Source organism: Chinchilla lanigera, unplaced genomic scaffold, assembly GCF_000276665.1.
Source record: "Chinchilla lanigera isolate Chin_1 unplaced genomic scaffold, ChiLan1.0 scaffold00108, whole genome shotgun sequence".
Classification (NCBI taxonomy): domain Eukaryota; kingdom Metazoa; phylum Chordata; class Mammalia; order Rodentia; family Chinchillidae; genus Chinchilla; species Chinchilla lanigera.
In genome coordinates this window covers 5,470,735-5,488,328 of record NW_004955509.1, presented here as the reverse complement: position 1 = coordinate 5,488,328, position 17,594 = coordinate 5,470,735, and the positions used below count along the sequence as shown (strand labels likewise).

Below are 17,594 nucleotides of genomic sequence, written 5' to 3'. Positions count from 1 at the left end.
GGTACCACTCACGTGCTTATTCAACAGCAAATAGCAACTTGTCCCAGGTGCTAAGCACCGTGAAGCTCTGGGAATACAAGGGCAAAAGAATTCAGGTCAAAGTACTATAGAGCACGGAATAGAGACACAAACCTCGTCTGGAAGAGCTCACCAAAGTCTCCTTAAGGAATTGATATTTGAGCTGATACCTGAAGGGTAAGATGTAGCTAGGTAAAGATGTAGCTACATCCCTAAAATCTGGCTAGAGAAAAGTATTCCAAGAAGAAAGAACAGCATGTACAAGAGCCTTAAGGTTAGAGATAATATAGCATCTTGAAATAAGACTCATGCTGTGGAAATATAGAGAGCAAAAGGGAGGGTGGAACTTGCCAAGGCCGAGAGATAGGCAGGAGCCAGATTGTACTGAAGGCCTGTGTCCAAAGATGTGCAGATGGGCATGATTCCAAGTCACAGAGTCAATATGTACCACCGGGTCAAAGTAGCTTCCCCTCTATCTGGAACAGTCCTGAGCACGCTGTGAGGGAAGCATGCACTAGTTTGAATCTGTGTCTCACTCCCACTCTCAAATGCTTTCCCCTAGCCACTGGGCCCTCAGCCTGGTATTCTCAATGTTGCATCCCAGCCATCTGCATCAAACCACTGCAAAGCTCGGGTAGAATGACTAACTCCAAGGACATTAGTGCTTCACTGGAGATGATTGCCGTAAGGTGAACATGGCATTGATAGGGAAGGGCTATACAGATAGGGTACGGAAAAAATGCTTTGAGGTATGCTTTGCAATCCACGAACTAGCTATATGTGTATTACGTGTATATGCATGCATATGTGTGTATACATTTAAGAACACGTAACACTTATACTTACTTATGTGTGGATACATTTAGGGATGTGTAACAATTACTTCATGAGCACTTACATGTGTGCATGTGTGTATAATTGCATCCATATGCATTTTTAAATGGCTCTTGATTGCTGACACATACATGATTGCAGACACTGAGTACTTTCCCGGTTTTCATAACCCTAAGACACAGATACCTATATTACATCCGCCTTTCGGATAAGAAACTAAGGCTTAAAGAGGCTCTGTAACTTGCTCACAATCACAGAGCTATTAAATACATTTGCTCTCAACGTCCATCTCTTCTAAAAGGCACTCATTTCCCAGCTCATGAAAATTTTACTTTGTTGTGAATTATATGCCTGGACTGTTACAACTCCCTTGAGGAAAAAAATCATGTGTACCCTCCAGTGGATCTTAAATGCCAAGGCGGTTTGGCCTGCAGCCAAGGCCAGCGTTTCACCAGTGTGTATTATAGTTCACAAGGTGAACAGTCTGACCTAAGAAATACCTTTACACAGGGCTTGGGGAGCCTATAATTCTGATAAGCCATACTTGTCCACGTGTTCCAGAATTTAGTCCAGGTCCAAAGGACACAACAGAAATGAAACCCTACCATCATGTTGTAGTCACAAAACGTTCTGCAGTACAGTTGCTGGCTTCCAAGCCAATTTAAAATGTATAGCATAATAGACATGAAATGTTCTGATTTGGAGCAGAGGAGTGAGTTAATCAGAGTGAATGTCTCAGCCACACAATCACGGTAGCTAAAAGATGGATATAAAACAGCTTGTCTCCTTTTATGTACATACCTTTATATCTAAACTTACCAAGAAACAGTTTCACTTACCTTTTAAACAGCCGGAGTGCCACTCTATCATTAAGCAGCGATGCCAGGGAAGAAATGAGCATTATTTAAAATGCAAACAGAGTGGAAAGGACGGCTGCCAAGAAACAGCTCATCCCAGATGCCTCCAGCTACTTCTGTCTGCTGCTACAGAATACCTGCAGGGGAGAAAGTTCACCTAGGCTCATGGCTCCCAAACTTTGGCGTGTGGCCGGATTCCCTGGAGGGCACTGAGCCCCAGCCTCAGAGTTCCTGATCCAGTGGCTCTGGAGTGGGGCCCAAGAACATGCATTTCTAACAAGTTCCCGGGGATGTTGCTGCCGATCATGACGATCCTGGGGCCGCACATGGAGAAGCACTAAGGCAGGCACTGTCAAATCCATCCCACTAGCGCGGCTACCAGTTAAATCTAAAAAGGGAGGGGAACTTTCCTGGATGAGAAGATCTGTCAACCTAAAGACAGACATCCAGACCCTGCAGACAAATGGTAGATGACTTCCTCCAGGGGGCCCGCTACCCTACAACACCCTGGCGTTCAGTCCCTCAGAAAGGGTGGAGAGATTCTGTGCGCTAGGTAAAGGCTGTTGATTACACGCAGTAGCCAGGAGGAAAGTGGCCTCACTGAAGGTCACCTAGAAATCCTCCAGGGACCTATCTGATTCTTCTAAGTAGATCATAGAAAGCCCAGTAAGGTAGAGGTTTGGCTTTTTCTCCCTCTAGGCTATGGTGCCTAGAAGGTGTCTGATAATGAACTATCTTTCCCCTCTACCCATTTCAGATAAACTGTGCAACACAAACTGTTCGTGAGTGTCAAGGTCAGGTTTGGTCTCTAGCAAACAACAAAACAGCTGAACTCGGGAAAATCAGGCTTTAATGTCACCCTATTCCTCCAGGAGTCCCTGGTTGAAGCATATTCTTGTCTTGTTTCGTGCTGTCTTCTGGGAATTAACCAGCCCCGGGGTTAAATCAGTTATGAAAATGCCATGCTCTGAGTACTACGCCTCACAGCACTGTCGGCCCGGAGAATTGCGAAGGCAAAGGCTACTGAACAGGGCCCTAGCAACTGGGATTTTGGAGAGATACGGAGAACCATACATTGCCCTGGAGATCTAGGATAAGTGTGACACCGCTTGGGTTTAGCCGAGCTCTGATAATCCTTCCTACGATGACTGTCTATCCTGTCAGGATTTGTGATTGAGAGCTGCTTAAACAGGTGAGAAAATTTCAGGAAGCTAATATGTCCCATCTAATCAAGGCTAAGTGTTCCCTCTTTGCCCAAGCCCTCTTATTTGCATGAGCACCACACGGTAATGGGTAAATAATTTTTTCAAGGTTGTTTGAAATGCAGGCCCTTAAATAAGTGATCTAGTGCTCAGTTTCATCTAACAGAGAGGTTACCCAGCAAGCCTCAAGATCCACGCCCTCGTCAGAACTATTTCCAGCTTGGCCTCATCTTTTAGGAGCCCAATGCCACAAAATTAGCTAAAACAAGGCTATAAACTAAGAAATGATGCCTTCATGCACACCCAGAAACTCACTTTGTCTTCTCTTTCAGACCTGTAGCAATCAGCCTTATGCACTTAGCACTCCCATCTGTTAGCACTTTTATAACTACATTTTGCATTTCTTTTTTCTTTGATTTTGTGGATTTTCCTATCTTTGGTCCCGATACAATATTTACAAAATTATGCCTCTTTCTACACAGCACTGGGAAGCAGACTTCAAGCAAAGTTCTTTGCATGTGATCATCCTACAGCAGTGGTTCTCAAAGGGTGGCTCTGGAACCTACAGCATCATACCTGGGGACTTATTAGAAATGCACTTTCTCAGGTCCTACATACCTTGTCCTACGAGCTCAGAAACTCTAAGATGGGTGGAGCCTAGCTATCTGCTTTAAGAAACCCTCTAGGGGGTTCTGATACTTGCTGTAATGTGAGAAACATAGTCCTAAAAAATATAAAAATAAGGGGTAACTTATGACAAACCCAGTTCAGAGTAAGGGATTCTCTTGATCCATCGATGTTATTCTTTCTTTAAACCTTTGTTACTGTGCCAATAAATATATATATATGTATTATTTATATATAATATATATGTGTATTATATTATTGTGTCAAATAAAAAATAACTCTGCTACTACATGTGTAGTGATGCTTTTTTATCATGATGGTATGCTGAGAGCCAATTGTTAAATATTCAGGAAATCTGCAAGCCGGTTGTTAAACTTAGTATTTTAAGATTAGCAACAGTGAGAGAATTTGGAAATCAGAAAACACCAAAAATCAGAGTTCTTATTCCAGTAGCCAATTTTCCAGTTTTTTTAAGAGTTACCACCCTTTAGAACATAAGGCAGTGACGGATAAAGGATCACAAAGGGAGGAGTCAGGATCTGGGACTTATACAGAGTACAGGGAGTATTCACAGAGGAACAACGTAGGCCCAGGAAAAGGGCAAAAAAACAGTAGTCAGTACAAAGCTGGAAGCTTAGAGCTCGGACAGGCAGATCGTGGAGACAAAATATGTTTAACACAAATAATTTTATATTTGGAAAGTGAAAACAGACCTTAGGTGAGCTTCTCAGGTGGGAGTTATGCAGTGATTATTCATTCACTCATCAAATATTTACTGAATGTTTACTGTGCTAGTGATATAGCAGTAAATAAAGCAAAGTCTCTGCCATCACAGAGCTTACACATTACACAAACAAAACAAGTACACACAAACAGCAACAAGTATATATAAGACAAAAACAACAAAGGCTGATAGGAAGAAAATAGAAAATTCAAGAAAGGACAGGACAGTCACGTGCCTCAGAGATTTGGTGGGTAAGGCCAAAACAAATCACAACAAACCTAGCCATAACCACAATGACAAAAATAAAAAGGACAACCTGACTTCTATAAACAGTGTATATTATACCAGAGCGTCTGGTATATAGATTCTTACAGCCATGTTTGAATGCATTTTTTAAACAAGAGTTTCAGAGCCAGGCGCAGTCACATACACCTATGCTCTCAGCTATTCAGGAGGCTGAGACTGTAGCATCATGAGTATGAGGCCACTTAGCAAGACCTTGTCTCAAAAGGAATAAAATAAAAAGAGTTTAGAGTTTATATAGCTCATTGCTCCCTGGGTTCAATCCCAAGTACCACAAAAAGATTCAAAACATACCTCCAATTTGACAGTGAAAGTCATTAGAAAGAAAGAATTCTACACACAGATATTTGCAATGTGAATCAGTTTTTAGAAGCAACTGGCTTCCTTACAATTAAATAGGTCAGCACCTCATGAAGAGCAACACCTCTGAAAATCTCTACTTTTATATTTGAAAAAAATATGAACTGGATTTTAGTTTTTCAATGCAAAAAAGAGTACACTCAGCTAAGTCCAGGAAAATATAGGTAGCCGCTACCTTCCCATAGATCACTGATTCAATGCTAGCCATTTTGATGCTGAAAATCATAACTGACAAAAGCAAATTGATACTGATTCCTGTTTTTAAACACTTCATTTTCTCTCCTATCTCAAAGTAATTTTCTTCCCTCCTCATAATTTTTACAAACTCGCTATTCCAGGTAGTAAGATGAGAGTGTGAGTATCTTATACAGACATATATATACATATAAGGTTTCAAGCACAATTTTATCCTGAGGCCATCAAACATACAGGACTACAACAGCACTTGCTAAATCAATATTTGTCATGTTTTCTGGACCTCCAGTGAGTAACATTTGCCATATCTTGTAATAATTTCCTTCTATAAAATTCCTATGAAGAAGGATTTAATTATAACCATGGTTATTGTTGTGCTATTGCAAATAGAAAAAACTAGAAACATCTTAAATATCCCCAAGTAGAGGAATGATTAAGAATCTGAGCCCACATGCATATAGCAGGACAGATTGCTGCCATTCAAGTGGTACTGGAGAATATTAATTAATATGAAGTGATAGTGTAGAATAGTTGTTTTCGAGAACACAGAAGTAAAAAGACAAACATGATTCCTAACCTCATGAAGATTACAGTCTAGCTGGGAAAATACATTAGACAAACAAGTATTAAAATCATTCGTTAGCTGCAATTATGGGAAACGCTGCAAAAAATAGGATGTTGTGATTTCTAAGAAAACCCTAGGCTCAGACATTGTGCTCAGCCCCTCCATGTCAGCTTTGTGAAGCTCCTCTGGGCAATTAGGTTTTAGGATATATTCTCCTTCCTCATGCGTACTTCCTAATTTTTTGTATAAATATTTTTTGACTAGACAGAAAAAAGAAAATTTCAAATTCTTGGGAATAGTTTCTTCTTAAGCATGCCATCCCACTAAGAATAACCTTGCATTGACTGGACATCTTTACTCCTTGAATCCTTTTTTTTTTCCACCAAGCTAATAATGTGAATTGATTTAACCTCTCCTTATAGGCTTTATTTTGCAAGCCTTAAATCATCTTCATTGTCCTTTTATGAACTGCCTCCAAGTTTTACAAGATTAATGCCTGCTCATTAGAGGCTGAACAAACTTGGGGACAGATGCACTCCAGTAACTTTAAAGGCTTTGGTTTCGTCAAAGAAGGGCTGCAGCCAGTGTGCAAGAAATATCATCTGCATCTATGATAAACATACCTCTTATAGTAGGGTTCTCCATGAAAGCATTCAATCTTTCCATTTCTTTCTAATTAAGATCTTCTTCCCAACTTCAAAGGCCTGGATTACATCCACAACTCCTAAATAATGCGTTTCCTTTCTTTAAAAATAGCATTTCCCTGAAACAGCAGAACAGGCATTTCAACATGGTTTTTTTTTTTTTCTCTCCCCTGTCCAGGCCTGTCAGCAGATTTGCTACTGCTCTGGCCATCAGACACAAGGCTTCATGTCCAAGCAATTCTACTAGCACAGCACTTTTATTTTATCCCTGGGAAGCAAAGGAAGATGTTGTTTTAATGATCCAAATTGGCCTGGACAATTTTTTGAGTAGCTAATATTTTTTGTGTACATAGCATGGTTGTAATATTTCTCTTATACAACTAAACAAAAGATAAAGCTTCAAAGATTGACATTTAAATGGAAAGAGGACAAACAGTTGGATTTACACAGAAGACTTAGTGGCCTCTTTATGTACATTAAAAGGTCTGGGTTACTGAGAAAATACACACCAATGCCTAACAACCCCATACAACCCTAGTTGCTCATTAAGATCAAGTTCTGCTTAGCTGTAGGAAGTTGCCATGGATCCAATGACTCTTATGTGATGTTTTTATTACTGTTGCAGACATCACACAGGGCCTAGCTAAATATGCAGTCAAACACTGGGCAGAAACACTTTCAGAGCCACCATGGTTCCAAGTAAGCCTGAGTCCTTTACTACCACTAAGAACTCAGACAGCCAGAACGATAGCTGTATTTTTTCCCTTAACTCTCTCTGCCAAGTGGACAGGGCCAAAGCTCTGGATCCAAATAAAGCAAAATGGCAATTTCCACAACCTCTTGGTATATACTAATGTGAAATTCAATTCACTTTCTCCATCACCTTTAAAACACTTGAATCTTGGTCCAAGAGGTGAAACTTCATGCTGAAATGTTTGTTCCACAAACATATTTGAATTCTAGTTTGCAATAACATGAATAAGATTGTTCATTTCTGATTCTAGATCAATTTCTTCAACATTTTCAGTGAGATTCTAAGTTGTACAAGTTACAGTGCCTGTCCTGTAGAAGCTAACAAGCAAAGAGAATCCTCTGGGATACAACAAACCAAAAACCAACCTGAATCCTTTAACTTCAAGCTAGTATTAAAAGGCACTACCTTAAAAAGCTGAAAGAACAAAGAAGCAGAGAGCTATGCAGATTATGTTCCAGGTCAACTTAAAAAAAATTGTCCAGATTTATTACATTCATAGTATTTTTCCCTATGGTGTCATCACTAAATGCTTATTGGGTGGGTAAACAATTACATAAATGATTTCAGAACTATAACCTGGCCCTTCATTCAATTGTTCCTCATCTTGTTTGCTATTACCCTTCAGAGGCTCTGTAGAATGCAAGGTGTGAGAAAGAAAGGAACTAAACTTCCAACAGGCTTGTTCTTACTTGAACCCTAACCTTTTGGGAAGTTCTGTCTTTTGGCATTTTCATCAATAGGCCATGTGCCTAAGATCTGTCTCTCATACCCTAGACCAAGTGTTGCTAGAAAGAAAAGTTTGTTAAGGAGGGGGGCCTGTTCTGCCTGCTCCTTTCCTTCCTCTTCTCCAATATGTGTGTCACCTCCACAAATGTAAATTAAGTCCCCCAAACAATGCTGGGTATTTGTCAGGGAACTGCTCAGTTTTGCCTGTTCTAGGCTACTTCATCTGCTTTCAGCTATTTGTAATAATAAAATAAATTACACATGCATGTGAATAGATGTGTGGATGCAGAGGGTATATATGAAAGAGTGAGAAAATTTAAGCCAAATATAGATAGAATCAGTAAATATAAACCAACTCCACTTGCCCATTGGATAATGAAAAATTTTCAGATTGGCCAACAAAGTAAAATTTAACACTTTGCTGCATATAAGAAACCGCCTAAAATAAGAGATTCAGGAAGGTTTAAAAAGGTAGACAAAGATACACCAAACACAATTTTTTAAAAGTATCACAATCCTGATATTTGATTAGTTACAATTCATGTCAAAATGCATTAAAAAGAGACAAGGGATGCTTTATAAAAATAAAGACTACAATACAGAATGAAAGTATGAGCAATTAATATTTATGCACCTAATAATATAGCAACAATTTTCAGAAAGTGAAAACTATAAATAATGCCAGGTTAGACAGAAACACACTGAAAATGAGAGAATGATCACACTTTTGTTAATGTAAAACAGACCAAATGGACAAATTAGTAAGGATAGAAGCTTTGAACAATAAAATCAAGTAATGATAGGTATTATTTTATACTTACTTTATATTATAGATATTTATGTTTAATGCTGAATCCTGCTAACAGAATAAATGCTCTTCTCAAGAACAGATTTGAACATTCACAAAAACTGAGTATATTTAGATTATCAAAATTAAGAAAATGTTAAATAATAAAACTTATACAAGCAGCATTGTCAGGCAATGATGTAATCCAAACAGAAAATAATCACAAAATCAAACAAGGAAGTGCCCTACTGTATGGCAGTTTCAAAGTACACTAGTGAAGCTGGGCATGGTGGCATATGCCTGTAATTGTAGTACTCTAGGAAGCTTAGGAGGAAGGATCACAAGTTCAAGTCCAGCTTGAGCAATTCAGTGACTTAGTGAGACTTATCTTTAAAAAGTTTTTTTTAAAAAGGTCAAGGCACTGGGCATGTATCTCAGTATGAATGTCCTGGGTTCCATCCCCAGTACTTCAAAAGAAATTTCAACAATAAAATAAAAGAACAATTTGTGGAGGGCTTACCAGCTAACCAGGTATTAAGGCATATTATACAGCTTCTATAATTTCAAAAGTTTGTTAATGGTACTAGATAGAGCAACCAGTGCAACAAAATAGAAAATCCAAAATAGAAATCCTTGTGTCTGATGACCCAATTATTTATGAATATTTAGTATGTTGTTCCAAATGAATTTTATTCAAACATTATCTTTGTAGAAATCATTGGGATGAAAATAAGAACCTCATATTTGTTCAGTCAAATCTGAATTTAAATGAGCAACACTGAACATAACTACGTGAAGATGTCCCTACTACACATGCCTAGAGATGAGAAATATCTACCATATACTCACTATATTTCTTGCTTCAAGATTTGAAGAAGTCATTTCTTGCTTCAAGATTTAAAGAAGTCGAGGAAATATTAATAAAAGTGTGACTTCTTCACAGTATGGCACACTCAGTCTTCTCGGTTCTGGTTTTTTTTTTGTTGTTGTTGTTAATATCTACGTAGCACCCCATATGCCTCATTTATAAATAGGAAACAAATTTCCATTACAGAATAACTACTTGATACTACTTGCTACACGATGTTATCAATACTGTGTTGTAGAGAACAACCAATCCAAGACTACAAGAAATTGTGTTAGGCATGATCTTCACACTGATATGTAAAAACTGAAGTAAATAAAATAAGTCTCACTCTACTTAAAGCAGTAGCCACACTTTTTTTTTTTTTATTACTAGGAATCAAACTCAGGACCTTGCACTTGCCAGGCAGGTGTTGTGTCACTGAGCTATCACCCAGGCCCAAGTAGCCACACTTTGAAAACACTGGATTCTAGTTTCTATTTGCACAGACTAAGCTACCTCAGAGCATCTGGACTTATGTTCATTCATTTCCTTAATATTATGGAGTGCCCTGTCAGAGTACATTACAGAAGATGTATATATGTTCTCAAATGTGTGCCAAGAAAACTGTCACTTTGTCTTAAACTCCTTCATCACCTTTGTTCTTAAAGCATAATTTAACTGACACAAGTATGGCTGTTGGCTCTGGTAAACCTAACAAGCCTTTAAGATGTGACAGTCCTGTAGACTTCTTAACAAGACAAAATAGATGAGCTGACAACCACCCATGACAAATCTGCCTGCCATCCATACAACTGAAGTTGAAGGCCTTTGGGATTTTTTGCTTCCAGTTTGATTTGATCCAGGAACTATTCTGCCGTCATAACATGACAACAATGAAAAGATGGGAACGGAGTTGAGAATTACAACCTCAGCTGCTCAAAAGCATTGGTGATTTCATGTCTTTGCCACTGAATTCACAGCAGCTTATCAGTAACACCTTCCTCTGAACAGAACTAGCATCTCATCCTTTCCACCTTACATCACCACTGTATTCCCCTTCTATTCCAGCTACTTAGCTGTCAAAACTTACACCTAAGGTAATAGGAAGCATAGTGCGAAAGACCAATGACAATGCCAAGAAACTTAAAGGCAAGAAGAACAGTCACTAGAAGTTCACAGTGTGCCTTACAAGCAGACACTCAAAGGAGTCCTGACTGGCATATTCAGTTCAATACAATCCTTCAAGCATTTATTAAGCATCTACTATGGGTAGCACACTGTGGTGCTGTAGGCAGACAGGTGGAACGTGCACAAGCCTACGCTAAGGTCTTGCCAATGAGCAAAACTATGAACTGAGACCAGCGGAGTGATGGCAAGGGAGTAGAAAATAATTGCACTGCAAGAGAAACACAAAGTTGGCCCACCTAAATAAAACTTGGAGGTTCCAAAAGAGCTGCCGAAACAAAACTGAAGAGAAAGATAACTGAGGAAATTTGAATAGAGTCCATCCCTTAAGATAACAGTCTTTCATGAATGTTAAGTTTCTTGGGGATGACAATTATATTGTGGTTATGCAGGAGAATACTGTAACTTTGTTCTTACAACAAAGTATTTAAGGATAAAATGTCAAAGTGTTGCAATAATGCTTCAAATAGTACTATATAAAATAATATATTTGAAGGAGCAGAGAGGGAGAAAGAGGAGAAAGGCAAAAAGGGAAGGGTGGGGTTGTGAGGGGAGGGAAGAGAGAGACAGAGACAGAGAGAGGCAGAGAGGGAATATGAACGTTCCCTCTCTAATCCTGAATGTGAGATCTAATACTAATAGTATACTTTGCTCAGCTACAATGTTTGTTGGTTGAAAAGCTATTTTTACACTGTTTTATAAAACATAGCAAACAAGCTCATTCTCATACATATGAAGAGAAGAGGACCTTATAACCACACTAAAAGAGAGAATCGCTTCCCTGGGGGACTCTGTAAGAGAAATTTCTCCAAAGGCCAATCTAGACAGAAGAATGAATTCTTTGGCCAGGGAGTGAGAAGCAAAAGTACCTGGTCACGATCATCTCAGTGGGCCACGACTGTGGCCTCATCCACATCTTGTCTCATCCTACTTAGCAAGCAGATACCAAGACTATAATCAGACAGGCCTCAGAAGAAAGATCTACCATAATCATAGAAAGGGAAGCAATTTTCCAGCTATTCCAACTCATTTGTCAGGCCCCACTGGAAATGTCTTAGTTCCACAACACAATTGGCAGGTATAGGCATGATCCAACTGCCACCAGACATTACTATAAACTACAAAGAAGTCCCACAACCTAGTGCTGGCCACCTTGCTTTATTATTATTATTATTATTATTAACTTTTTAAATTATAACTCACATATGACACTCTTCACCCATTCAAAGCATATAATTCTGCCTGTCATGTGTAAGGGTTTGACCCAAGCACCACAAAAATTATATAATTCCATGTTTTTTAGTGTATTCACTGGGTTGTACAACTATAATAATTCAACTTTAGAACACCTTTGTCTCCCCAAAACAAAATGCTGTGCCCATTAGAAGTCCTTCCCCAGTCCTTCCCGCATCTTCCCTCTTTCCCTCAGTCCCAGACAACCATGAGTGTTCTTCCTATCTCTACAGATTTGCCTAATGTAGGCATTTCACGCATGTGGAAGCATATAATGTGTGGAACTTTATGATGAACTTCTCTTAGTTAGGATATGCTTTCAAGGTTCATCTGGACTGTAGCCCGTTTCTATACCTCATTTCTTTTTATTATTGAATCAAATTGTATTATATTGAATGTACTACATTTTCTTTACTCAAACGTTGACGTTGTTCTCACTTTGGCGCTATCATGACCAATCATGTACAAGCTTTGTGTGAATTTGTGTTTTCATTTCTCTTGCGTATATGCCTAGAATTGCTGGCTCACGTACCAAAGCTAATGTTTAACCCTTAGGAACTGCCACACTGCCTTTCAAAGCAGCTGCACCCTCTTCCTTTCTCTCTAGCAATATATGAAGGGGGCACAGCCGCCTCCACAACCTCCTCAGCACTTGTTATCATCTGGGACTTCTTTCACTGTAGCCATTCTACAATTGTAGTATCTTACTGTGGGTTTTATTTTATGTGAAAAGACATTTTGTTATTTTACTATTACCACACAGTACTAGTGTATTTTCTGCAATGGCAAACGCCGCACAGGATAACATTTCTCTTTGATTCTCCCGAGAACGTCAATATCATCTGTCTTTTGGAGGAATCATTTTCATACGACGTATGTGATACTGTCCATGAGGATACCAAAGACACTTCATCATAAAGAACAATTTGCTAAGTTGTTCTGTCATGGGACCTTGCTCAAGGCATTCATTTTCTTCTCATCTGGATCATGTGTTTCTTCAACATTATGCACAGGATCTGGTTGAGGGATAGGTCTTGTGTGTTCATATGAATGTCCACAAAAGGGTGGCAGCATACTATTGTCCTGCCATCAGATGTCAAAGCAAGCTCTACTTGACAATTATAGTCATCTGGAAGAGAAGAATACGTAGATTTACAGCAAACATGAGATAAAGCTCCATTTTGGATTGGATTGGAAATAAATGCTTCAAGAGAGCTCTCCTGGATACTGCCCATTTTACTGTTGCTGCTACTGCTTCTGCTGTTGCCGCTGCTGCCATAATATATCAAGAAGCTTATCAGGTGATATGAAAAAAGATGTGGGAGAAACTGCCTTTAAGATCTGCTTCTAGGCACTAATTTTCATTCTGCTAGGCTGCCATCTTGCCCACACCTTACTGCGGTTCTTATTCGCATTTGTCTGATAACTAGAGATATTAAACATCCTTTCATGTGTTAATTAGTCATTTGTATATCTTTTTTAGATATTCAGAGCCTTTGCTTTTTTAAATTGGAGAATTGATTACTTATCCTTTTATTATGGAGTTTCAAGTTTTGTATATAGTATTCTGGATACAAGTCCCTTATTGGGATATACCAGTAATAATTATAAAGTAATATAATATATACTGAGAGCCTACCACATGTTAGACATTATGCTAAGTGTTTTCACTTAATCATTGTTTTCCAGTTATTATTTCATTAAATTGTCATAACAAATTTATGAGATTAGGTACTTTAGTATCATTCTTATTTACAGGTGAGAAAGATAAAGCACAGACAACCAAACTTCCACAATTAGTAAGTGGTAAAGCCAGAATTTGATTCCATGCAGTCAGATACCAGAATTTATATCCTACTCACTGCCATATAGATTTAGGCAGGCAGCCTCCCCTTCTGGATCAAGAACCTGATCAGTAAAGCTTATTGCCTATTTATCTCACTGGATGTTGTGAAGATATGTTAGAACAGGATCTCTGAAGCAACAGGATTTCATTACGGAAACATGTTAAAGGAAAGTTCCCCAGCATGTGTTTTATATCACTCTAGTACTGGGAGTTACTCCTTAAACAATGTTTTTGGATAAATAGCCTAGGAAATCCTGCATGCTCTACCACTCTCTGGAAAATTTTATAATGCATCTTAGTACATTAAAGTCTAGAAGAATTCTTATAATAAAGAAACATTAAATTTTTGAGTGATCATACATTTGCAAAACTTACATACCCACAAAATCACAAATCCACAGAATATATTTTAGAAAATATCTTATGAAATAAATGTAGGGTCCTCAGGAGCAGAGAGAGTAAACATTATATTTCTAAACTATGTAATCTCCCACACTATTTTATGTCCTAAAGCTCACGGGTGGAATATAAGCAAACACAAACCAAGACCTTGACCTGCTTTCCACATTTTTCAGCCCTATTTTAAATGCAGGAGATCAGCACACCTTAAAAGGTGAAAAACAAAGTCTGTCATTGCTCAGGTAGCTATTGTCCACATCTCTATCTAAATCTTACATCTCTAGCCCATTGGAGCAGAACAAACCTCTTCGTGTTGTTAGTTATTTTTATTGTAAATATCCAGTTTTCCATTTCCTTCCCTGTCATTGCTTTTCTGTGGATGGGAACCATTTGTGTCATTCAAGATGTGTTCACTTATCCATCTCGGATATTGTTTCAGAGTGGCAGACATATTCCCAGGCTCATAAGTGAATTACATCTAGAAGCTGAGAGTCAAGAAATGTATGTGTAAGCTGTGTGACAATGAAAAAAAAAACTGTCTATGTTCATAATTCTTAGAAGATACAATAAAAGGTATGAAAACATATTACTTCTGTAATTCTATCTATACATGCTATTATAGAGTTAATAATTTGAGATGACTGACACTTCTTGATTTCATTGTTTTAGAAATGTCAATGCAGGAATAATTCGGAATGTGATTAATAGAACCTAGTAAATCTAACAGGTTCTTAGATTAAGAAGGCTTCAACTCTTTATTAGTTAGCTCTTGCAACCCAACAAACTGCATGAGATTAAGACAACAATAACTTTTTCTTAGCCATCAGTGGGTCAGCTGTTCTTGGCTCCAAGTTAGTGATTAGGTCTAGGCCTGCTCTTTTCTTTAATCAGGAGGTTAAATGGAACATTTTCTTTTTATGACAAAGGTAGAAGTACAAAAGGTCAAGACCAATAAATGAACACATTCACACATCTCTGCTTACATCATTTGCTTTTTAAAGATCATTTTCATATTAGTACATATTTGTAGTATATAATGTTTACATTCCCATTGGCCAAGCAAGTCCATGGCAAAACCCGAGGCAATGACAGGACCAAAGCAAGTTGCATAGTGAAGCCTAACATTAGTGGACTAGGCAAGCATACTCCTTCTGTAGAGTCTGGGTAAAAATGTGAATATTTTTTAACAATAATCCAATTTCCCATAGGCCCAAATCTTGATTTTGCTGCTAATCAGCTACATGACCTTGCACAAGGTTCTTAAATGCTGTTCCTCAATTTTATCTTCTGGGGCTGGGGATATAGCTCAGCGGCACAAATGCCTGCCTGGCAAGCACAAGGTCCTGAGTTCAATTCCCAGTACCAAAAAAAATTTCCATCTTCCGTAAAATAAGGGTAAAATGTCCCCTACGTTGTAGGGTTGCTGTGAGGAGCGAATGAAGAAATCCATATAGAGTGTTCGCATCTTTCCTTAAGAAGTGAAACAAAGATGCCCTACTTATCAAATTCAAATACCAAAGCAGTTTTACTTTCATTCCAGCCTCCTTTTCAATATGGAAAATGCCTGCATTAATACAACAGAAAATCAGAGAAAGAAAACCCAAGTCACAGTGGAAGCTCTAACCCAATGCTAGCCTTATGAGAACTGTCTAGAAAAACCAAATGAGAAAAGAAATATATGCCTTAGTTATCTGGATCTTTTATACAAAATCTCAGTTACATTTTTCTAAATTGGTAAAAGCTGAATTACTCAGATAGTCGCTTCAGTGCTCCACATCATTCCGTATAATTTGTAGAGAAAGGGGGGGCCTACATTTTCACTGTAACAAACAAATATTACAAGGAAAAACATTTTAAGACTATTAAGAAAGTCTTTATATAGGAGTTCAAATAAAAGCAGAAGAGCTAGCAATAAAGTGTCCTACAAAGAAAGAAACCTACTTGAGTCTTTTTCTCAAATACCTAAGCCGTGGAAATAATCCAGCCCAAACACATCAACTTTTTCTCAGAGACAGACTTAAAATTGACTCATCTTCCAGTGTATGCATTCTACCCTTTTAGTTCTGACTTAAGCAGCCTGAATTCTGAATCCTGCTTCTTCCTCAGGACACTCAAGGAAGTTATTCCCATTGATTCAGTCCTTGCCTACAACTCTGAATTGTGTCAAATCTTTTTATAAGTACTGTAAACCTAGCTAATTCCCCAATACAAATGGAACCAAATCAAGGGTTTATGTCTTTTCAAACTTCCCATCACTTAAGCATCCAGGGCATTCCATAATACTTAACTAATTGAACCAGTTGTCCATACAATAGCCTACTCCTTCAGTCCACAGAGTATACACAACCAAGGTCCACAAAATTTTTATTAATGACTTTTATTTATGACATGTTTGTCCAAATAAGTGAAAGCTGTCTGCATTTGCTCACTTTGTAAGGTCTGTACTTTTAATTGTTTCTCCTAATTAGCCTATATGGTCAAATAGAGATTAATTCTCTTAGCCTGCTTTAAATACAATATATCTATATGCCTTCGTTACATCTTAGAGGTAGAGATAGAGATCTATATCAGTAAAGAATCCCCAAAGGACTATTATAAGTCTAATTCCATGCAGAAGCTCAATCCAGAAATACAAATGGCATCCTTAGTTCCAAATGTACTCTTTTGCTGCTGGGGATCCTTTAATCCCCATGAGAACAAGCATCCTGAAGGAGAGACCAGGCGAAAAGAGAGGCCAGCTATGCCAGCTGAGGTTCCAGATTTGGGACACCCTCCTAGACCATCCATGCCCCAGCTGAACTAGCCTACACCAAAGAATAACATAAACTCGCCACAGATTCATGATAAATAATACAGTATTTTTGTCTTAACCCACTAAGTTTTGGCACAGTTTGTCATGCAGCTAAGATAAATGGATCTTTTATATCCCTTGCTGTAAATGCCGGAGTAGATCCCCCCTAGATAAACCCAAACACCTTAACTTATTACAACGTGGGCCTTCAAATTAAACAGCAGCTAAATTCCAGTGTCCTCTCTCACCATTCTGTCTCCTCCCCTCCCAACTTTTACTATATAATTAAAATTTTTAAACCTTTAAAATCCCACCTAAAATAAAAAAATAAAATAAAATAAAATAAAATCCCACCTAATAATAAATGACTTCTATTTGTGTCCCTGGCTTAACCCCCATTATTTTCGGAGTCCTTCCTGCATCCTGGTAAATAGCCATTTCTTGTTGATTTTAATTTATTAAACACACACCAGTCAATTTTCAGTGCCCTGTAGGAGGCTCTTTCACTGTATAATAAAAAGTTGCTGCTGTTTATTCATATTTTAATGATACTGTGAATACAATGGTGCATATTCTGACTCCTATTCTTCGAGAAACGGTCTCTGTTGGATTCTCACTGCCATTCATTTCTCTATTTCTTGTTGGACTTTACTATTATGATAATTCCAGATACATCAAAATAATATCATCATGGGCC

At 38.2% G+C, this 17,594-nt stretch overlaps 1 pseudogene; it reads right to left on the bottom strand.

Annotated features, from left to right (window-relative positions):
* Positions 1 to 12,699: 12,699 nt before the first annotated feature.
* LOC106146971 lies at positions 12,700 to 13,140 on the bottom strand (annotated as a pseudogene).
* Between the last annotated feature and the right edge of the window lie 4,454 nt (positions 13,141 to 17,594).